General features: G+C 39.3%; 1 long non-coding RNA gene across 2 annotated transcripts in view; it reads right to left on the reverse strand.

Moving 5' to 3' along the window:
* Positions 1-25,042, reverse strand: part of LOC104006161 (uncharacterized) — a 79,046-nt gene that overhangs the window by 45,025 nt on the left and 8,979 nt on the right. The window contains exon 1 of one of the 2 annotated variants that reach the window (XR_679750.4): positions 23,323-23,833. The exons of the other annotated variant lie outside the window; for it this stretch is intronic. This is a non-coding gene — a long non-coding RNA (uncharacterized LOC104006161). Of the gene's footprint in view, positions 1-23,322; positions 23,834-25,042 lie in introns of those variants that run through there. 2 annotated transcript variants of the gene reach the window in all.

The raw sequence follows: 25,042 nt of genomic DNA on the forward strand, positions 1-25,042 counted from the left end.
GAAGTTAGTATCAGCTTGAAATAGACAGTTGTAACTATAAGATGCTTTATGCAAGCCCAAAACATAATCAAATCACAAGGGAAGACAGAAAGAGAGGGAGAAATGAATACAGAGCAACAAAATAAACCAGAAACAGTTATCAGACTGGCAATAGTAAGCCTTTACCTATTGATAATTACTTTAACTGTACATAGACTTAACCTCCCCAGTCAAAAGACATAGAGTAACTGAATGTATTTAAAAAGAAGATTCAACTGTATGTTGTCTACAAGAGACTCACTTCAGATTTAAGGACACACATAGGCTGAAAGTGAAGCAATGGAAAAAGATATTCCATGCATATGTTAATTAAAAGAGAGGAAGGATGGCTATACTCATGCCAGACGAAATAGACTTTAAGTAAAAAACTGTAACTAGAGACAAAAAAGACCATTATATAATGATGAAAGGGCCAGCTGAACAAGAAGATACAATTATAAATATATACACATCCAACATCAGTGTACCTAGATATATAAAAGCAAATATTGATCTATCTAAAGAGAGAAATGGACAGTAATACAATAACAGTAGGAGACTTCAACACCCTGCTTTCAATAATGGATACAACATCTGGACAGAAAATCAATTAAAATAAAAACAGGTGACTTGAACAACACTATGGACCAGATGGACCTAACAGACAAATATAGAACTTTCCATCCAACAGAAGAATATACATTCTTCTCATGTGTACACAAAACATTCTCCAGGATAGATCATATATTGAGTAACAAAACAAGTCTTAACAAATGTAAAAAAAATGGAAATCATATCAAACATCTTTTCTAACCACAATGGAATGAAACTAGAAATCAAAAACGGTAAGAAAATGAAAAAATTCACAAATATGGGAAAACAAAACAATACAGTCTAATAAAGATTGGGTCAAAGAAGAAATCAAAGGGAAATTCAAGAAATATCTTCGGACAAATAAAAACCTAAACACAACATACTAAAATGTAGGGGATACAGTAAAAGCTGTGTTATGAGAGGAGTTTATAGTGATAAATGCATATATTAAAGGAGAAAGATCTCAAATAAACAGCCTGACTTTATACCTCAAGAGACTAGGCAGAACAAACCAAACTAAGCTCAAAGTTAGTGGAGGAAAGGAAATAATAAAGATTACAGCAGAAATAAATAGCAAATAGAAAAGCAATAGAAAAATCAACAAAACCAAGAGTTGATTTTTTAGAAAGATAAAATCAACAAACCCTCAACTAAACTAAGAAAAAAAAGAAGACAAGAGGTTCCAAGACGGCCGAATAGGAAAAGCTCCAGTCTACAGCTCCCATTGTGAGCAACACAGAAGATGGGTGATTTCTGCATTTCCAACTGAGGTACCAGGTTCATTTCACTGGGGCTTGTCGGACAGTGGGTGCAGCCCACGGAGCAGGGCGGGGCATCACCTCATCTGGGAAGCGCAAGGGGTCGGGGAATTCCCTTTCCTAGACAAGGGAAGCCGTGACAGATGGTACCTGGAAAATCGGGACACTCCCACCCCAATACTGCGCTTTTCCAACTGTCTTAGCAAATGGCACACCAGGAGATTATATCCCGCACCTGGTTCAGAGGGTCCCACGCCCACAGAGCCTCGCTCACTGCTAGCACAGCAGTCTGAGATTGAACTGCAAGGCTGGGGGAAGGGCGTCCGCCATTGCTGAGGCTTGAGTAGGTAAACAAAGTGGCCTGGAAGCTCGAACTGGGTGGAGCCCACCGCAGCTCAAGGAGGCCTGCCTGCCTCTGTAGACTCCACCTCTGGGGACAGGGAATAGCTGAACAAAAGGCAGCAGAAACTTCTACAGACTTTAACGTCCCTGTCTGACAGCTTTGAAAAGAGTAGTGGTTCTCCCAGCACAGAGTTTGAGATCTGAGAATGGACAGACTGCCTCCTCAAGTGGGTCCCTGACCCTCGAGTAGCCTAACTGGGAGATACCTACCAGTAGGGGCTTACTGACACCTCATACAGCTGGGTGCCCCTCTGAGACAAAGCTTCCACAGGAAGGTTCAAGCAGCAACATTGGCTGTTCTGCAATATTTGCTGTTCTGCAGCCTCTGGTGGTGCCACCCAGGCAAACAGGGTCTGGAGTGGACCCTCAGCAAACTCCAACAGACATGCAGCTGAGGGTTCTGACTGTTAGAAAGAAAACTAACAAACAGAAAGGACATCCACACCAAAATCCCATCTGTATTCACCATCATCAAAGACCAAAGGTAGATAAAACCACAAAGATGGGGAGAAACCAGAGAAGAAAAGCTGAAAATTCTAAAAATCAGAGCACCTCTTCTCCTCCAAAGGAACACAGCTCCTCGTCAGCAACGGAACAAAGCTGGACAGAGAATGACTTTGATGAATTGAGAGAAGAAGGCTTCAGATGATTGGTAATAACAAACTTCTCCAAGCTAAAGGGAATGTTCGAACCCATTGCAAAGAAGCTAAAAACCTTGAAAAAATATTACATGAATGGCTAACTAGAATAAACAGTGTAGAGAAGACCTTAAATGACCTGATGGAGCTAAAAACCATGGCACAAGAACTACGTGACGCATGTACAAGCTTCAGTAGCCGATTCGATCAACTGGAAGAAAGGGTATCAGTGATTGAAGAGCAAATGAATGAAATGAAGCGAGAAGAGAAGTTTAGAGAAAAAAGTGTAAAAAGAAACAAACAAAGCCTCCAAGAAATATGGGACGAGGTAAAAAGACCAAATCTACGTCTGATTGGTGTACCTGAAAGTGACGGGGAGAATGGAACCAAGTTGGAAAACACTCTGCAGGATATTATCTAGGAGAACTTCCCCAACCTAGCAAGGCAGGCCAACATTCAAATTCAGGAAATACAGACAATGCTACAAAGATACTCCTTGAGAAGAGCAACTCCAAGACACACAATTGTCAGGTCCACCAAAGTTGAAAAGAAGGAAAAAATGTTAAGGGCAGCCAGAGAGAAAGGTCGGGTTATCCTCAAAGGGAAGCCCATCAGAATAACAACGACTCTCTTGGCAGAAACTCTACAAGCCAGAAGAGAGTGGGGGCCAATAGTCAACATTCTTAAAGAAAAAAATTTTCAATGCAGAATTTCATATCCAGCCAAACTAAGCTTCATAAGTGAAGGAGAAATAAAATCCTTTACCAGACAAGCTAATGCTAAGAGATTTTGTCACCACCAGGCCTGCCTTACAAGAGCTCCTAAAGGAAGCACTAAACATGGAAAGGAATAACAGGTACCAGCCACTGCAAAAATATGCCAAATTGTAAAGACCATCGCTGGTAGGAAGAAACTGCATCAACTAATGAGCAAAATAACTAGCTAACATCATAATGATAAGATCAAATTCACACATAACAATATTAACCTTTAACGTAAATGGGCTAAATGCCCCAATTAAAAGACACAGACTGGCAAATTGGATAAAGAGTCAAGACCCATCAGTGTGCTGTATTCAGGAGACCCATCTCACGTGCGGAGACACACATAGGCTCAAAATAAAGGGATGGAGGAAGATCTACCAAGCAAATGGAAAAAAAAAAAAAAAGCAGGAATTCCAATCCTAGTCTCTGATAAAACAGACTTTAAACCAACAAAGATCAAAAGAGACAAAGAAGGCCATTACGTAATGGTAAAGGGATCAATTCAACAAGAAGAGCTAACTATCCTAAATATATATGCACCCAATGCAGGAGCACCCATTTTCATAAAGCAAGTCCTTAGAGACCTACAAAGAGACTTAGACTCCCACACAATAATAATGGGAGACTTTAACACCCCACTGTCAACATTAGACAGATCAACGAGACAGGAAGTTAACAAGGATATCCAGGAATTGAACTCAGCTCTGCACCAAGTGGACCTAATAGACATCTATAGAACTCTCCAACCCAAGTCAACAGAGTATACATTCTTCTCAGTACCACATTGCACTTATTCCAAAATTGACCACATAGTTGGAAGTAAAGCACTCCTCAGCAAATGTAAAAGAACAGAAATTATAACAAACTGTCTCTCAGACCACAGTGCAATCAAACTAGAACTCAGGATTAAGAAACTCACTCAAAACCGCTCAACTACATGGAAACTGAACAACCTGCTCCTGAATGACGACTGGGTACATAACGAAATGAAGGCAGAAATAAAGATGTTCTTTGAAACCAATGAGAACAAAGACACAACATACCAGAATCTTTGGGACACATTTAAAGCAGTGTGTAAAGGGAAATTTATAGCACTAAATGCCCACAAGAGAAAGCAGGAAAGATCTAAACTTGACACCCTAACGTCACAATTAAAAGAACTAGCGAAGCAAGAGCAAACACATTCAAAAGCTAGCAGAAGGCAAGAAATAACAGATCAGACCAGAACTGAAGGAGATACAGGCACAAAAATCCCTTCAAAAAATTGATGAATCCAGGAGCTGATTTTTTGAAAAGATCAACAAAATAGATAGACCGCTAGCAAGACTAATAAAGAAGAAAAGAGAGAAGAATCAAATAGATGCAATAAAAAATGATAAAGGGGATATCACCACCGATTCCACAGAAATACAAACTACCATCAGAGAATACTATAAACACCTCTACGCAAATAAACTAGAAAATCTAGAAGAAATGGATAAATTCCTGGACACATACACCCTCCCAAGACTAAACCAGGAAGAAGTTGAATCCCTGAATAGACCAATAACAGGTTCTGAAATTGAGGCAATAATTAATAGCCTACCAATCAAAAAAGGCCAGGACCAGGCGGATTCATAGCCAAATTCTACCAGAGGTACAAAGAGGAGCTGGTACCATTCCTGCTGAACCTATTCCAATCAATAGAAAAAGAGGGAATCCTCCCTAACTCATTTTATGAGGCCAGCATCATACTGATACCAAAGCCTGGCAGAGAGACAAAAAAAAAAGAGAATTTTAGACCAATATCCCTGATGAACATCGAGGCAAAAATCCTCAATAAAATACTGGCAAACCGAATCTAGTAGCACATCAAAAAGCTTATCCACCATGATCAAGTTGGCTTCATCCCTGGGATGCAAGGCTGCTTCAATATACACAAATCAAGAAACGTAATCCATCATATAAACAGAACCAAAGACCAAAATCACATGATTGTCTCAATAGATGCAGAAAAGGCCTTCAACAAAATTCAACAGCCCTTCATGCTAAAAACTCTCAATAAACTAGATATTGATGGGACACATCTCAAAATAATAAGAGTTACTTCTGACAAACCCACAGCCAATATCATACTGAATGGGCAAAAACTGGAAGCATTCTCTTGGCACAAGACAGGGATGCCCTCTCTCACCACTTCTATTCAACATAGTGTTGGAAGTTCTGGCCAGGGCAATCAGGCAGGAGAAAGAAATAAACGGTACTCAATTAGGAAAAGAGGAACTCAAATCGTCCCTGTTTGCAGATTACATGATTGTATATTTAGAAAACCCCATAGTCTCAGCCCAAAATCTCCTCAGGCTGATAAGCACCTTTAGCAAAGTCTCTGGATACAAAATCAATGTGCAAAAATCACAAGCATTCTTATACACCAATAACAGAAAAACAGAGAGCCAAGTCATGAGTGAACTCCCATTCACAATTGCCTCAAAGATAATAAAATACCTAGGAATCCAACTTACAAGGGATGTGAAGGACCTCTTCAAGGAGAATTACAAACCACTGCTCAACGAAATAAAAGACGACACAAACAAATGGAAGAATGTTCCATGCTCATGGATAGGAAGAATCAATATAGTGAAAATGGCCATACTGCCCAAGGTAATTTATAGATTCAATGCCATCCCCATCCAGCTACCAATGACTTTCTTCACAGAATTGGAAAAAACTACTTTAAAGTTCATATGGAACCAAAAAACAGCCCACAATGGCAAGACAATCCTAAGCCAAAAGAACAAAGCTGGAAGCATCATGCTACCTGACTTCAAACTATACTACAAGGCTACAGTAACCAAAACAGCATGGTACTGGTACCAAAACAGAGATATAGACCAATGGAACAGAACAGAGCCCTCAGAAATAATACCACACATCTCCAACCATCTGATCTTTGACAAACCTGACAAAAACAAGAAGTGGGGAAGGATTCCTTATTTAATAAATGGTGCTGGGAAAACTGGCTAGCCATATGTAGAAAGCTGAAACTGGATCCCTTCCTTACACCTTATACAAAAATTAATTCAAGATGGATTAAAGACTTAAATGTTAGACCTAAAACCATAAAAACCCTAGAAGAAAACCTAGGCAATACCATTCAGGACATAGACATGGGCAAGGACTTCATGACTCAAACACCAAAAGCAATGGCAACAACGCCAAAATTGACAAATGAGATCTAATTAAACTAAAGAGCTTCTGCACAGCAAAAGAAACTACCATCAGAGTGAACAGGCAACCTACAGAATGGGAGAAAATTTTTACAATCTACCCATCTGACAAAGGGCTAATATCCAGAATCTACAAAGAACTTAAACAAATTTACAAGAAAAAAATCAAACAACCCCATCAAAAAGTGGGTGAAGGATATGAACAGACACTTCTCAAAAGAAGACATTTATGCAGCCATGAGACACATGAAAAAATGCTCATCATCACTGGCCATCAGACAAATGCAAATCAAAACCAAATGCAAATCAGTGAGATACCATCTCACACCAGTTAGAATGGCGATCACTAAAAAGTCAGGAAACAACAGGTGCTGGAAAGGATGTGGAGAAATAGGAACACTTTTACACTGTTGGTGGGACTGTAAACTAGTTCAACCATTGTGGAAGACAGTGTGGCGATTCCTCAAGGATCTAGAACTAGAAATATCATTTGACCCAGCCATCCCATTACTGGGTATATACCCAAAGGATTATAAATCATGCTGCTATAAAGACACATCAACACATATGTTTATTGCAGCACTATTCACAATAGCAAAGACTTGGAACCAACCCAAATGTCCATCAAATGATAGACTGGATTAAGAAAATGTGGCACATATACAACATGGAATACTATGCAGCCATAAAAAAGATGAGTTCATGTCCTTTGCAGGGACATGGATGAAGCTGGAAACCATCATTCTGAACAAACTATCACAAGGACAGAAAACCAAATACCGCATATTCTCACTCATAGGTGGGAATTGAACAATGAGAACACTTGGACACGGTGGGGAACATCACACACCGGGGCTTGTCGTGGGGTAGGGGGAGGGGGGAGGGATAGCATTAGGAGATACACCTAATGTAAATGATGAGTTAACAGGTGCAGCACACCAACATGGGACATGTATACATATGTAACAAACCTGCATGTTGTGCACATGTACCCTAGAACTTAAAGTATAATAAAAAAAATAAATTGAACTATAAAAAAAGACAAATCAGAAATAAGAAAGAAGACATTACAATGGATGACTCAGAAATTAAAAGGTTATAAGAGACAACTTATGAACAACTATACAACAACAAATTGGATAACCTAGAAGAAACAGAAAATCCCTAGTAACATACAACCTGCCAAAACTAAATTAAGAATAAATTAAATTCTGAAAATAAATAAGAACATTGAACCAGTAATCAAATACCTCCTAACAAAGAAAAAGCCCAGGCTTTTTCTAACACTCAGAGAAGAACTAATACCAATCCCTCTTAAACTCCTTAAAAAATAGAATAGGGAACACGTTCATACTCACTTTAAAGGCCAGCATCACCCCAATACGAAAGCCAAAGATATCAAAAGAAAAGAAAACCATAGGCCAACATCACTGATGAACATAGCCATAAAAATCCTCAATGTAATACCAGCAAACCAAATCCAACAGCATATTTAAAAGATCATACACCACGAACAAGTGGGATTTATCTCTGGAATGCAAGAATGGTTCAGTATATGCAAATCAATCAATGCCATATACTACATTAACAGAATGACATGTAAAAAACCACATGATCATCTTAATAGACAACAGAAAAAGCATTTGACAAAATTTGACATCCTTTCATGATAAAAAAACTTTCAACAATATAGGTATAGAAGGAACATACCTCAACACAGTAAAAGCCATATATGTAAAGGTCACAGCTAACATCATAATCAATGGAGAAAAACTGAAAGCTTTTCCTCTAAGATCTGATACAAGGAAGGGATGCCCACTTTTACCACTATTATCAATATAATGTTGGAAAACCTAACCAAAACAACTAGACAGAAAAAAGAAATAAAAAGGCATCCAAGTTGAAGAGGAAGAAATAAAATTATCTCTGCAGATGACAAGATTATTTACACATGGCTAGGCATGGTGGCTCATGCCTGTAATTCCAGCACTTTGGGAGGACAAGGAAGGCAGATCACTTGAGGTCAGGAGTTCAAGACCAGTGTGGCCAACATGGTGAAACCCTGCCTCTACTAAAAATACAAAAATTAACCAGGCGTGGTGGCAGATGCCTGTAATCCCAGGTACTAGGGAGGTTGAAGCAGGAGAAATGCTTGAACCCGGGAGGCAAAGGTTGCAGGGAGCCGAGATCGCGCCACTGCACTCCAGCCTGGGCGACAGAGTGAGACCCTGTCTCAAAAAAAAAAAAAAGAAAAAGAAAATATTATTTACACATGTAAAAAACCCTAAAGGCTCAACAAAAAAATCTGTTAGAACTAATTAGCAAATTCAATAAAGTTGCAAGATATAAAATCAACATAAAAAATTCAGCAGTGTTTCTATACACTAACAATGAATTATCCAAAAAGGAAATAGGCAAACATTCCCATATATAATAGCAACAAAAAGAATAAAATACATAGAAATAAACTTAAAGAGGGGAAAGACTTGTACACTCAAAAGTACAAAACAATGATGATGGAAATTAAAGAAGATTAGATAAATGGAAGGACATCCCATGTTTGTGAATTAGTGTTTATACTATCCAAAATGATCTACAGATTCAATGCAATCCCTAACAAATTTCAAACAGCACTCCCTACACACGCATAGAGAAAAACAATCCTAAAATTCATGTGGAACTTCAAAAGACCCCAAACAGCCAAAGCAATCTTGCTTGGTTTTTTTTTTTTTTTTTTTTTTTTTTTTAAGACAGGGTCTTGCTCTGTCACCCAGGTTGGAGTGTGGTGGCGCAAACATGGCTCACTCCAGCCTTGGGGCTCAAATGATCCTTCCCCCCCCCATCCCCCCACCCCCCTGAATAGCTGGAACTACAGATGCACATTACCACACCCAGCTAATTTTTGTATTTTGTGTGTGTGTGTAGAGATGGAGATTTGACATGTTGCCCAGGTTGAAAGCAATCTTGAGAAAGAATAATAAAGCTGGCGACATCACACTTCCTGATTTCAAAAGATATTTCAAAGCTACAGTAACCTAAGTGCGATGGTACTGACATAAAAACAGACATATAGATTAACGGAACAGAATAGAGAGCCCATAAATAAATCTATGCATTCACAGTCAATCTTCACTAGAGTGCCAAGAGCACACAATGGTGAAAGGATAGTCTCTTCAATAACTAATGTTGGGAAAACTGGATATTCACAGGCAAAAGAATGAAATTAGACCCTCATCTGACACCATAAACAAAAATAAACTCAAAATGGATTAAAAACTTAAACATAAGACTCAGAACCGTAAAACTACTAGAAGAAAGCATAGGGAAAAAGCTTTCTGACATTTGTCTTGGCAATAATATGTTTGAATAAGATAGCAAGAGTACAGGCAACAAAAGCAAAAATAGACAAGTAGAATCACATCAAATTAAAAAACTGCTGCACAGCAAAGAAAAAAAATCACAGAGTTAAATAACAACCTATGGAATGGGAGAAAATACTTGTAAACCATATATCTTACAAGGAGTTAATATCCAAAATATATAAGGAACTCACACGAGTCAATAGCAAAAGCAAATAATCCAATTATAAAATGGGCAAAGGACCTAAATAGGCATTTCTAGAAAGAAGATATACAAATGGCCAACAGGTATATGTAATGGTGCTCAACATCACTAATCATCAGGGAAATGCAGATGAAAACCCAATGAAACATCACCTCATACCTATCAGGATGGCTATTTATCAAAAAGACAAGAGATTAAAAGTGTTGACAAAGATGCAGGAAAAAGGGAACCCTTGTACAGTGTTCATGAGAATTTATATTGGGACAGCCTTTATCAAAAACAGTATACAGGGTCCTCAAAAAATAAAAAATAGAACGACCATATTATCTAGCAATCCCTCTTTTGGGATATACCCACAGAAACGGAAATCAAGATTAAGATCTTGAAGATTTATCTGCACTCCCATGTTCACTGCAGCATTATTCACAACAGCTAAGATATGAAAAGAGTGTAAGTATCCACTGACGGATGAATGGATAAAAGAAAATGTGGTGTACACACACACACACACACACACACACACACACACACAATGGAGTATTATTCAGCCTCAGGAAAGAATGAAATTTTGCCATTTGCAACAACATGGATGAACCTGGAGGACATTATGCTAAATGAAATAAGGCAGACACAGAAAAACAGATACTGCTTGATCCCATTGATGTGTGAAATCTAAAATAGTCACACTCATAGAATTATAAAGCAGAATGGTGGTTGCCAGGGGCAGTAGGGAGGGAGAAACGGTAATGTTGGTCAAAGGATAAAAAGTTTCAATATGCAGGATGAATACGTTCTACAGATCTAATGTACAGCCTGGTGGCTATGATTAACAATATTCCTTACTTGAAATTTTCTAAGAAGTAGATCTTAAATGTTTTTGCCACAAAAAAAGATAATAATAAAAGAAGAAAAAGAAAATGGTAACTTCGTGAGGTGATAGATATGTTAATTGGTTTGATTGTGAAGACCATTTCACAATGTATACATACATCAAAACATCAAGTTGTATACCTTAAATATGTACAATTTTTATCCATCAATGTTCTTCAATAAGGCTGTTTAAAGAAAAAAAGAAAAAATCCAACTCTTAAAAAAAAATAGAATCAATCAGAAAACTAAAACAGCATACACTTAATGACATAAAAATAGAAAACTCTTGTATTCCAAAAAACGGCTGGCAAATCATGAAAAAATGTTTGTATCAGCCTTGCCAAAAATTCAATATCCTTAATATATAAAGTGCTTATAAGTCAGTGCTTATAAATCCATATATACTATAATATATAGTATCTTTAATATTTTCATATACTATAGCATAGTATTTCTTCTAGTGAACTGTAAGTGCTATAATTCAGTAGTAGAATACCCTAATTTTAAAAACAGGCAAAAGATACAAATTATTGTGTTAAACTTTTAAGTTCAGGGGTACATGTGCAGGTTTGTTACATAGGATAACTGTGTCATGGTGATACAGGAGTTAACAAGAAATCATTTAGGCAGATAGTGAGGGTACAGAAGTCCTCGGTAAGGCTTTTCTCTTTAATGAAAAGCAGCCCCAAATCATTGTCTAACAAAGAGCAGCCTGTAAAGTCAAGCGGCAGACATAGACGAGGAAGCTGGGAGCTTGCATGGGTGAATGCTGGCAGGAACTAGGGGCTAGACATGTTTAAGATGGCAACTTCATCTTCCCTTCTCTGCCAGCCATGTGTACAGTAAGAAGCAGACAAGATGGCTCAGATCAACTGGAAAGCCCATTTGCATAATAAGATTAGGGTGAGACAACCGGCCTTTCCCCATCTGCTATGTAAATGTCATACCTGATTGAACCTATCTGTGAACCCTTTGTAAATCAGACACTGCCTCCTCAAACCTGACTATAAAATTCAATGCCACCTGCAGGTCTTTTCCATTCAGGGACCCCACTCTCTCTATAGAGAAAGCTGTTTCTCTTTCTCTTCTCTTCTGCCTATTAAACCTCCACTCCTAAACTCCTCTTGTTTGTCCATGTCTTAACATTTTCCTGGTGCACGACCACGAACCCCAGGGTATATACCCCAGACAACATAGTCACTTCTATGGGGGTTTATTGTACAGATTATTTCATCACCCAGGTATTAAACCTAGTACCCATTAGTGATTTTTCCTGATCCTCTCCCTCCTCCCACCCTCCACCGTGAGATAGGCCCCAGTGTGTGTTGTTCCCCTCTATGTGTCCATGTGTTCTTATCATTTAGCTCCCACTTATAAGTGAGAGCATGAGGTATTTGGTTTTCTGTTCCTGCATTAGTTTGCTAAGGATAATGGCCTCCAGCTCCATCCACATCCCTGTAAAGGATATGATCTCATTCTTTTTTATGGCTGCATAGTATTCCATGTTGTATATGTACCACATTTTCTTTACCCAGTCTATCATTGATGGGCATTTAGATTGATTCCATGTTTTTGCTATTGTGAATAGTGCTGCAATGAACATGTGTGCATGTGTCTTTATAATATAATGATTTATATTCCTTTGGGTATATATCCAGTAATAGATTGCTGGCTCAAAAAGTAGTTCTGTCTTTAGGTCTCTGAGGAATCACCACACTGTCTTCCACAATGGTTGAACTAATTTATACTCCCATCAACAGTGTATAAGCATCCTTTTTCTCCACAACCTCACTAGCATCTGTTATTTTTTTATTTTCTTAACAGCCAATCTTACTGGTGTGAAATGGTTTCTCACTGTGGTTTTGATTTGCATTTCTCTAATGATTAGTGATACTGAGCTTTTTTATATAATTGTTGGCCACATGTATGTCTTCTTTTGAGAAGTGTCTGTTCATATCCTTTGCCCACTTTTTAATGAGATTGTTTGATTTTCTTGTAAATTTGTTTAAGTTCCTTATAGACTTTTGATATCAGACCTTTGTTGAATGTATAGTTTGCAAAATTTTTCTCCCATTCTGTGGGTTGTCTGTTTACTCTGTTGATAGTCTCTTTTGCTGTACAGAAGCTCTTTAGTTTAATTAGATCCCATTTGTCAATTTTTGCTTTTGTTGCAATTGCTTTTGGTATGTTTGTCATGAAATCTTTCCCAGTGCCTATGTCCTGAATGGTATTGCCTAGGTTATCTTCTAGAGTTTTTATAGTTTTGGGTTTTACATTTAAGTCTTTAATCCATCTTGAGTTAATTTTTGAGATATAATTTTTATTTTGAGACAGTCTCTCTCTGTCACCCAGGCTGGAGTGCAGTGGCTCAAACTCGATTCACTGCAACCTCCACCTCCTAGGTTCAAGCAATTCTTGTGCCTCAGCCTCCCAAGTAACTGGGATTATAGGCACGTGCCACCACCCCCAGCTAATTTTTATATTTTTAGTAGAGACAAGGTTTCACCCTGTTGGCCAGGCTGGTCTCGAACTCCTGGCCTCAAGTGATCCACCTGCCTCAGCCTCCAAAGTGCTGGGATTACAGGCATCAGCCACCATGCCTGGCCAAAAATTTTTAGGAATACAAATGGCCAATAATATAAAACATTTTTCAAATTCATTGAAATGGAACTATTACAGTGAGACACCATTTTTAACCATTGAATTTTAAAGATATTTTTGAAAAAGGAAAATACTAAGTATTGATAAGACAGAAGTAGTCATACATTGCTGTTGGCAATACAGACTGGAACCACATATCTGGAGAAAATTTAAGAATATGTACCAAGATTCTAATTATTCCTAAATGCACAGTGGCATCCTAGATTGAATCCTGGAACAGAATACTGACTTTAGTGGAAAAACTGGTGAACTCAAATAACGTCTGTAGTTTAGTTAATAGTATCATACCAATGTTAATTTCTTAGTTTTGACAAATGAACCATGGTTATATAAGATGTCAAAATTAGTAGAGGTTGAGTGAAGGAAATATAAGAACTTTGGACCATTTTTGCAATTTTTCTGTAACTTAAAATCATCCCCAAATTTTAAAAATTAGGCATTTATGTCATTTAACCCAATAAATTCTACTCTAAGATACTAACTATGGGAGATAATCAGATGAAAAATGGTTTGGGATACGTTATTCATTGCAGTGATATATTTGAGAGCAATAGAGAAGAGAAATGGAAAGAAAAGAAAAAAAGGGGTAAAAAATCCACATGCTCAACACTATGGTCAATGGAATACCCACCCTCATCCATGCACAAAACAATTATGAGGCCTGTTCTAGATGTTGGGGCACAGCAGTGAACAAAAGAAAAATCTGTGATGTAAGAAGCTTCATTCCTGGCCAGGCATTGTGGCTCATGCCTGTAATCCCAGCACTTTGGAAGGCAGAGGTAGGTGGATCGCTTGATGTCAGGAGTTCGAGACCAGCTTGGCTAACATGGTGAAACCCTGTCTTTACTAAAAATACAAAAAATTAGCTGGGCGTGGTGTCAGGCACCTGCAATCCCAGCTACTCGAGAGGCGGAGGCAGGAGAATTGCTTGAACCCCAGGAGGTGGAGGTGACAGTGAGCAGAGATTGCACCACCACTCTCCAGCCTGGGTGACAGAGTGAGACTCCATCTCAAAAGAAAAAAAAAGAAGCGGCTTAATTCCTGAAAGGGGAAAAAAAGTTGAATGGATAAGAGAAACAAAATGTGTAGCATGTTAGTGATAAGTGTTAAGAAATAAAACTAGCAAGGGGATACAAAATGTCAGGGAGAGGTTACAATTTTAGGTGGGAGACCAGGGAAGGTGGCCTCACTGGGAGGGTGATTTTTAAGTGAACAGCCAAGGAATTGAGGTGTGAGCCCTGTAGATATCTAGGAAAGGAACACCCCAGGCAGAGGGAACAGCAAGTCCAAAGCCCTCATAGTGAGCGTGTGCCTGCAAGGTCTGAGGAACAGCAGGGAAACAGCACAGCTGAAGCAGAGTGAATGGACAAAAGAGAGTAGCGGATAGTGGTGCGGGGGAGCGCGTGGGGTAAAGACTTGCTCTTATCTGAATAAAATGGGAGCTATGGGAGAGTTTTTAGCAGAGAAGGGACATGATCTGACTTACAATGTATATGTTTTATTTTTGTTTTACTCTTAATTCTTTTCTACATTTCTCAAATTTTCTATAACGAACATCTATTCCTTGAAAAAATAAAGGAACAATGTCCTACCAGATTGCGATAGCTTGCCTGGAAGCAATTGAGTTATTTCTTTCTTTTTTTTTTCTGAGACAGGGTCTCACTCTGTCATCCAGGCTGGAGTGTAGTGGCGCGATCATGGCTCACAGCAGCCTGGACATCCTGGGCTGGAGCGAGCCTCCCACCTCTGTCTCTTGAAGACCTAGGACCACAGGCATGCACCAATGTGCCCCGCTAATTTTTGTACTTTTTTTTAGATGGGGCGGGCGGGGGGGGGGGGTCTCACCATGTTGCCCAGGCTGGTCTTGAACCCATGGGCTCAAACGATTCTCCCACCTTGGCCTCCCAATGTGCTAGGATTACAGGCATGAACCACCATGCCAGGCCTATTGAGTTATTTCTTATAGCACAGAGCCTATTTGGTTCATGATACTTTAATACTCATCTGTAAAATGAAAGCCTCAATAGCTCTTACTAAAGCATACTAAGAATGTTTAATTGAAAATATCTTTAGTCTAGGCCGGGTGCGGTGGCTCATGCCTGTAATCCCAGCACTTTGGGAGGCTGAGATGGGTGGATCACTTGAGGTCAGGAGTTCCAGACCAGCCTGGCCACCACAGTGAAACCCCATCTCTACTAAAAATACAAAAATTAGCCAGGCATGGTGGTACACGCCTGTAGTCCCAGCTACTCAGGAGGCTGAGGCAGGAGAATCGCTTGAACTCGGGAGGCAGAGGTGGCAGTGAGCCGAGATTGCACCATGGCACTCCAGCCTGGGTGACAGAGCGAGACTCCATCTCAAAAAAACAAAAAAACAAAAAAAAAAAAAAAAGAAGAAGAAAACTTTTAGTCTAAAATGATGATATGCTAGAGTTTAATTACAGAATTTTAGAACTAAAAGGGAGTTTAGAGATTATCTAATTTAGTCTCCTAGTAGATGAACTAAAGGAGACTAAAATCTATGTTCTGACCCCTGGTCTAATTTCACCATATTAAAAAAAAAGAGAGAGAGAGAGAGAGAGTAAGAGAGATATATTGAGAGTAAGCTGCCAAATCTTAAGGAGCTGCCAAAAACAATCGCAGGTAGGATTCTTACTTCATACTGTTTCAAGCACCTACGTTAAATGGTATTATTTTTAAATATACATAAATGTAAAGCTATTCACTTATTCATTCAAGAAATATGTTGAATGGTTAGTATATGCCAAACACTGTTAAAATATTTAAGATGAAGAATTTTGAAGATTTTTTTTTCTGTCTCAAAGAAAAAAATCTTAAAGGCAAAAGTTACATTGGAGGCTGGTTGCAGTGGCTCACGCCTGTAATCCCAACACTTTGGGAGGCTAAGGTGAGCAGATTACCTGAGGTCAGGAGTTCGAGACCAGCCTGGCCAAAATGGTGAAACTCTGTCTCTACTAAAAATACAAAAAAAAAAAATTAGTCGGGCATGGTGCTGCACGCTTGTAGTCCCAGCTACTTGGGAGGCTGAGGCAGGAGAATCGCTTGAACCCAGGAGGCAGAGGTTGCAGTGAGCCAAGATAGCTCACTGCACTCCAGCCTGGGCAACAGAGCAAGACTCTATCTCAAAAAAAAAAAAAGTTACATTGGTTGTTAAATAATTTTCCCTGGGGGCCTGGGATTAATGTAATACCATTTAGCTGTATATCTGTATATGCTGTATATTCTTTCTGCCCTATTAATAAGAAACGTAATTGTAGGAAAAACAATAAAGGCTTGCTCGTCTCAGGAAACATCTGACCAGGTACACAAAGATAAGTTGGAGACAGAAACTCCTAAGGGACCACAACTCAAGCCTGTGGTGGGAGTTACTGCATGAAATGGCATTGTTTTTAAATATCCATAAATTTCGAGCTATTCACTTATTCATTCAAAAAATATGTTGAATGGTTAGTATATGCCAACACTGTTAAAATCTTTAAGATGAAGAATTTTCCCTAAATGCACCTCAGTATAACTCTGAACATAGTGAAACTACCTTTGCAGAATTGTTAAGTAATGAGAGAAATCTAACATGACTGACTGTCTTGCTTTTAACCTCACAGGCTCTTCTCTTTTCCTCTCTTTTTCTCTCTTTCTTTTCTCTTTTTTCTTTCTTTTTGTTGTTGTTTATTCTAGCATGGAGGCCAAGATAATATGAAGGGAATTTAGTTTATAGTTAAACTTTGAAGCAAAGAAAACTGACTCCCCTCTTGCTGGAGACTAATGCTGCATTCATAACACAAGATTAGAATTATGGTTGGGGCTTGAACCTTGCTAAAGAATAAGCATGGTTAAACAATAACCTACTGCTGCTTAGCTTGCTTTTCTATACATTGCTTTCTGCTCCAAAGTCACATGAGAGGTCATAAGATTTGTAACTCCCCAGCTACTCCTATAGATAACATAACTATTGTGAAACCTAAAGAACTGGTCTTTAAGATATTTTTCAGATTTAGCATTTCAACAAAGAGATACCACTTGGTTCTGAGAACACCCTTTCCCCCTTCCCTGGGAAGACTTAGCTGTGTGAAGACAATTTAGACACCTCTGTGATTTCATCTTCAGCCAATCAATTGTTTCAGTTCCCCCACTACCTGCCTACCAATTTACCCTTAAAAACTTTACCCTCTGAATTATTGGAGAGACAGATTTGAGAAATTTCTCCCATTCCCCTCATTTGTCTGGCCCCACAATAATTAAACTCTTTCTTTGCTGCAATACCTGCTGTTCTCAGAGCATTGGTTTTTCTGAGCAGCAGGCAAGAAGAACCTGTCAGTCTATGACAACGATGGGACAATGAGGACTGAACCAGGAGTGTGGCACACTTCAGACCCAAGTCCTGCCCCTGCTTATAACTAGCTATGTGATCTCTTTGGTCTGTTTCTTCATCTATCAAAGATTTAGAAAGATGATCTCTCAGATCTCTGTGTAGCTTTATTATTCCATTTTTACACCCTCCCTGCTGAGCATCTTGGCTGTGTCTGTAAACTAATAATCTAATGTCTCCGTTGTCCCCCAACTGCCATTTCCTCTGAAGCTCTCAGATGTAAGGAGTTAAAAAGTCTCTGGGTACCTCTCTCCTCTCTGCCTTTCTGCTACTTATCTACAGTGGCATGTCCAGGAGTAAATATAGATGGTGGAAAGAGGACTGCACTGGAAAACAAGGCATCTGGGCTGGAGCCCTGGTTCTGCAACTGCCTCTCTGTGTAACTTTTGGTAAGCACTCAACTTTCTTGGGCCTTAATTTTCCCTGCTGCCACAGACCAGAGTTCTTCTAGATCCATGGTTCTCATCTATGGCAGTATTTTAGAATCACTTGGGGTGTTTGATAAAAATACTGATGCCTAGATTTCACCCCAGGCCAGTTAAATCAGAACCTTACCAGGGTTAGGCCTGAGCAGAAATAATTGCAAAAAGTGGCCAACGCTAAATAAAATTTATTTGTAAAAGCAAAGGGCCAAGAATAGTCAAAACAATCATGGTAGCAGATGTCAAGACTCCTTATAAAACTACAATAAGCAAGGCAGGGTAGCACTGGCACGAAGACAAATAGACCAATAGACCTACACACATAAGAGCACCTGATTTGTCACAAAGATGCCCCTGCAGTATGCTGGGGGAAAGAGTGGAAATTTCAATAAATGGTGCATATTAACTGCCTATCAGTAAAGGAATAAATGAACCCTGACTCCCTATCTCACACCATATCTTAAAAACAATTCCTGACGGGTGATAGACCTACAAGTGAAAAGTAAAACACAGCATAGAAAATAACATAAAAATAACACAGAAAAGTATCTTTACCATCTTGGGCTTGTGTGGTAGCCAGAGTCCAAGATGGCCCCTGATGATTCTTTATATGGTTCCCTCCCACACTGAATAACACTGACTTGTATAACCACTAGGCTATTGCGGAAATGATGTGCAGCTTTTGAAGCTAGGTCATAAAAAAACATTGTGGTTCCTGCCTTGCTCTTTTGGGTCACTTGCTCCAAGGGAAGCCAGCTGCTGTCACATGAGGACACACAAGCAGCCCTGTGGAGATGCTTACGTGACAAGGCACCAAGGCCTCCTGCTAACAGCCAGTAAGAATATGGTACATCCTGTCAATAGCCATGTACCATATGTGAGCAAGCCATCTCGAAAACAGACATTCCTGTCCCTGTCGAGCCTTTAGATGATTGCAGACTTAGACAACATTTTGACTATAGTTTCATGAAGAACCATTAGCTACAGCCACCCAGCTAAGTTACCCCTGATTCCTTGATCAAAACAAAGTGTGAGATTTTTTTTTTTCTTTTTTTGACCACAAAGCTGTGGTAATTTGTCACACAGTGATATGGTTTGGCTGTGTCCCCACCCAAATCTCATCTTGAACTGTAGTTCCCATAATCCCCACGTGTCATGGGATGGACCTGGTGGGAGGTAACTGAATCATGGGGGCAGTTACCCCATGCTGTTCTCATGATAGTGAGTTCTCACAAGATCTCATGGTTTTATAAGGGGCTTTTCCCCCTTTTCTTGGCACTTCTCTTTCCTGCTGCCTTGTGAGGAAAGTGCCTTGCTTCCCCTTCACCTTCTGCCATGATTGTAAGTTTCCTGAGGCCTCCCCAGCCATCTGGAACTGTGAATCAATTAAACCTCTTTTCTTTATAAATTACCCAGTCTCAATTATTTCTTCATAGCAGCGGGAGAACAGACTAATACACAGGGTAATAGAGAACTAATGCATACTTCACTCAGCTGCCAGATTACTCTCTTTAAGGTACGGTTGTGCCCAGACCTTGGTTTCTAATACCATTTCCACTCAGAGGAACCAGAGCTTCTAAATGAAAATGGCTGTTTCTGGAGCTAGGTCAGAAGAGGTACAAGATGAGCCTTGTTATGTCCAAAAATCAGGAAGTGAGAAGATGGTGAGGAATCAAGAAGTGAGAAGATAGTGGGGAAATGTCACAAAGGAACCATCTTGGAGAGATTCCCACTGGCCAAATCTGGTTCAATTGGAAAATCAAAATAATTAAATAAATACAGTAATGAATTATATACCTTTGGAAAGACTAAGAATTCATGAGTACATATTGAAAATAAGTCTCTGAGTTGGTTCGGTGACCAGGGTCATACTTCCCAATACTTCACTCTTTCCACACAGAGAAATGAAGCACAACTCCAATAACAGGGTGAGGGTGCAAGTCAGGGACCACAGAAGTCACTACTGGGCTCCTGAAAGCCCAAGGCCACATTTGGGAAACGATCTGCACTTCTGGCAAAAGTGCAAGAGGGGCAGTGGTGGCCCAGAAGAAATATTTTAATAAAGAAGATACACGAATGGCTAATAAGCACATAAAAATGCTCAACATCATTAGTAATTAGGGAAGAGAATTAAGTGTACCTTTTCACACACACTAGGATGGCTATAACAGATAAACAGAAAATAACAAGTGTTGGTGAAGATGTGGAGAAAAAGGAACTCATATATTGCTGGTGGTTATAAAATTTGTGTAGTCATTTTGGAAACAGTTTTGTAGTTTCTCAAAAAGTTAAACACAAAACTACCCAAGAGAAATGAAAATGTACGTCCAAGCTGGGTGCAGTGGTACATGTCTGTAATTCCAGCTACTCAGAAAGCTGAGGTGAGAGGACTGCTTGAGAGGAGTTGGAGACCTGGCCAACATAGCAAGACTCCTTGCTTGTGAATGTTCATAGCAGCATTATTCATAATTCCAAACTGGAACCAACCTCAATGTCTATCAACTGCTAAATGTATAGACAAAACCTGGTAAAGCCATACAATGGAATACTATTCAGCAATAAAAAGTAACAAACAGCTGATACACGGTACATCATAAGGCCCCTTGGATGGGGGGTTCATAATGAACTGAGGCATCAAATGCAAGAAGAGGTGGAAGCTATTTGAGTGAGGTGGGGGGCAGGAAATAATAGGCTCAAATTTTGATAAGTTACGTTTGAAGTATCTGATAAGTATTTGAAGTATCAAGGAGAGGTGAGCAATAAACAATTAAAAATGGATGTTTGTGTTTGAGAAACAAGATTCTGCATGCCAGAAATCAGATGGTATAAACATATGACTCTTACAGTCTTCAGGTAGAACCATTGGGAATCACTGTGGGAAACTTGCAGCTCTGGGGTTTATTAGTAAGAATGTCCAAATATATTAATTGGCCTAATTTTTATGATAATATTACTATAACAGCAAAAGCTCCAAATCTAAACATACATAATGTTTACTGGAGAACATCTCCCTCCTTTTTTCCCCTCTAGAAGCAGGGGTACTGTCTAACAAGTATGGAATTGTGAAAAGCATGAGAGCCTTGAGGTCAGAGTGGGATAAAATCTGAGCCTGGTCAGTTATTACGTGAACTACATTTAATAAATGGTTGAAATGCTCCAAACCTGTTTCTTCATTTTAGATGAGGATAGCACGAAAGCCTGAGGGTTGTTATGAAAAGGCAAAACAGCATGTAGTCAAGAATACGACCCCTGAAAACAGACTGTCCTGAATTTGAAGTCTGCCAGTGCCATTCATTAGCTGTGTGGCCTTGGCTAAGTTTCTGAACCTTTTTGGGCCTCAACGTTCTTGCCCATAAAAGATGGGTACCCTTAGCACCTACCACATAGGGTTATTGTGAGAATTTAATGAATGAATTCACATGTAGTACCCAGAATGATGTAAAAATAGCAATGGGCTCAATAAATGCTGATATTACATGCAAAACCATTTAACCTAACTGAGTGGTATATAAAAATTGCTCAAAGGGATGGCCATCATTATTATCATTGTTTTTAAGGCTAGTGAATGGTTAGTTTTCATTGCATAAAACTTCATACCTGGAAATCCTAAGAAAACAAATCAGAAGGTATAATTTATGTGAAAGGCCACATTCTGTAGGTGGTTCCCCCCTTGGGTAGTAATGAATGTGTACTGCATGGTTCTCATTGTCCAACTTAGTGAGTCTTATGATCTCATGCAAGCATTTTGGAGACTGCTGGCTGAGGTTAGAAAAATAGTTCATTCTCAATAATTCAGAAATCCTTCCCTTCCCATAAAATAGAAAAAGAATCCTGACCTATACTCAATGAAACCCCAGAGCCACTAATACTTATGGTAAAATAGGCTATTGTCACCCTCTGTGTGCAAAATCTGTGTTTGGGGTGGAATGAACATTTCATCTCCTTAGCAAGAGTCCAAATAAATTCTCACCCAGATTGCAGAATATGCCTAAAACCCTGAATCAAGATTGCATAAGCTGTACTACACATCACCTTCTTTTTTCCAAAGGCAGCATTTTATACAAATGTTTGTTTTGCGTGTGTTTTGACTACTTCGATCCCAGGAATCCTATGCTTCGCAGTTTCTAGACTTTAATTTCAACTCGTTATTTTGGAAGGCCATAATGCTCTGTAAGTGGAATAAAGGTTTTCTAAGTAGAGGAGAAAATGGAGGTAGAAAGCACCTGGTATTACAACAACTGCTAGCATGATGAGAAAAACCAAGATATTTAAGGTCTGCCAGGATAAATTTTTTTTCTAAAAGCTCAAGAGCACAGAATTACTTGATAAGTTCTTCAGTATTATTAGAGATTTTACTTTATATGTCTTATAAGTCATCCTGAGAGCATGTTTCAGTTTGCCATACAAATACATGATCATTCCCTTCTGAACTAATGATGTCTTAATTATGCAAATCATATGATTATTTCCTTGAAAACTCTGCTGACAAGAGTGGCAATGTCACCCATATTTAATTTTGCAGTAGGTAAGCTTTTGATTGAACTTTCTGGACTTTGCTGTCATGCCACCCTGAGCAGCCACAGCCTCTGGTTTTCTGCCATATGAAATTTTTAAATTGCTCAACAAAACAGGAGAGGCAACATTAATTTTTCACTTTTTATCCATAAGCCAGAAATTATTAATTTCTCACAAATAGAAGGAAAATCCCAACTTACTCAATGAATCCCAACCCCAAATGCTCCTGGCTGTTAAAAAATCCTGTGCTTGGGTCGATGCATCTATCACCTGACAGTGTCAGTACTGTGTCAGCTCGACTCTCTCTGCCTGCCTACTTCATAAAGCTTGAAGACCAGAAAAGCATTGATATTTTTTGCCCACCACTGCTCTGTTGGAGGCAAAGGACCTACTTTATGCACTGCTTCTGCTGCACTCAGAGCCCACCATCATGTATGTTGTTAGATAATGCTTCTTTGATGTCTATTTTTTAAGTACTATAATTATCCATTTATAGTACAAAAATAAAAGTAGTCATTACTTACTCTGTTCTCTGTGCCAGCCCTTTCCTTTGCCAAAGCACTTGCTGTCTCTGAGTTGGTTTGGTGACCAGGGTCATATTTCCCAATACTTCACTCTTTCCACAGAGAGAAATGAAGCACAACTCCAATAATAGGGTGAGGGTGCAAGTCAGGGACCACAGAAGTCACTACTGGGCTCCTGAAAACCCAAGGCCACATTTGGGAAATGATTTGCACTTCTGGCAAAAGAAGAATGATTCTATTGTAACTGTCATCTGATCAGCACTAGGCAGGAGGAGGGGCAGTGGTGGCCCTCCCGCTTTAGAAGATGGTAAGTGGTGTTAGACTATTAGTAGAAAACAGCTGGAATGTTGTTTGTCCAACTATTTCTTTTGAGAGATAAGGACATTGGAGCCAAAGGAGGGTAAGTGTAGAAGGTCATACGGCACACTAGTGACTATGCCAGGACACTGAATTCTGGCTACAGTGCTCCTTTCTTTACATCACTTTTTGTTTTGTTTTGTTTGAGACAGGGTCTCACGCTATCACCCAGGCTGGAGTGCAGTGGCATGATCACAGCTGACTGTTGCCTTGACCTTCCTGGACTCAGGTGATCCTCCCACTGCAGCCTCCCTAGTAGCTGGGACTACAGGCAAGCACCACCATGTCCAGCTAATTTTTTTTTTTTTTTTGTAGAAACAGGGTTTTACCATGTTGCCCAGGCTGGTCTCAAACTCCTGGGCCCAAGTGATCTGTCCACCTTGGCCTCTCAAAGTGCTGGGATTATAGGTATGAACCACTGCACCTGGCCACATCACATCTTTACATACTATAGATACCTCAGATTTGAGAATTGTTAAAAAAAAATACTGCAGCAGTATTGTGGACTGAATGTTTGTGTCCTCTCAAAATTCTTATGTTGAATCCTAATGTGAAGATATCTGGAGGTGAGCCTTAGGGAGGTGATTAGGTCATGAGGGCAGGCTCTCATGAATGGGATTAGACCTTATAAAAGAGACCCCAGAGAGCTAGCTCCCTTGTCCCTTCTATCACATGAGGTTACAATGAGAAGGAGTCATCTGTGAACCAGGAAGGAGGATGAATCTGCTTGTGCTTGATCTGGACTTCCAAGCCTCCAGAATTGTGAGAAATAAATTTCTATTGTTTATAACCCACCAAACTAGTGGTATTTTGTTATAGCATCCCAAGTAGACTAAGACAAGTGGCTATTTTTTCTTTCCCAAGGAAAATAATTACAGATCTGAAAATGTACCATTCTGAAGCATCACTGCTGTCCATTACACACAAATTTCATTAAAAAATATATGACAACACTGTAATTAGACTATGTTCGGCCTTGGATTGACACAAGTTGTAAATGAGGACTAAAAACCCACCTAATCATCCTCCCAATCTATCATCCTAGCTTCATCTCTAACCACACCTAATTCCTCACCCCCTTTTCCTGTTGCTTTAATTTCTCATGCTTCTGCCTTTGAATTTGTTGCTTCCTCTGAAGCAAATTCTCTGTTCTTCATAAATTGACTCATGCTTCAAGTTACTAAGTTTGTCTATGCAATCTTCGTTTTTCATTTATACCCTATAGGTTTTTGCATTTGCTACAGTCTAGCACTTAACAGATTTTATTATTTGAACCTAACACTTTCTCTTCAGCCAGTAGTGATCTCCCAAGCCTAACATGGGGCTCAACAACAGTGCTTTCTGAAATTTTTTTACAGAATTA

Source organism: Pan troglodytes, chromosome 3 (assembly GCF_028858775.2).
Source record: "Pan troglodytes isolate AG18354 chromosome 3, NHGRI_mPanTro3-v2.0_pri, whole genome shotgun sequence".
Lineage (NCBI taxonomy): Eukaryota > Metazoa > Chordata > Mammalia > Primates > Hominidae > Pan > Pan troglodytes.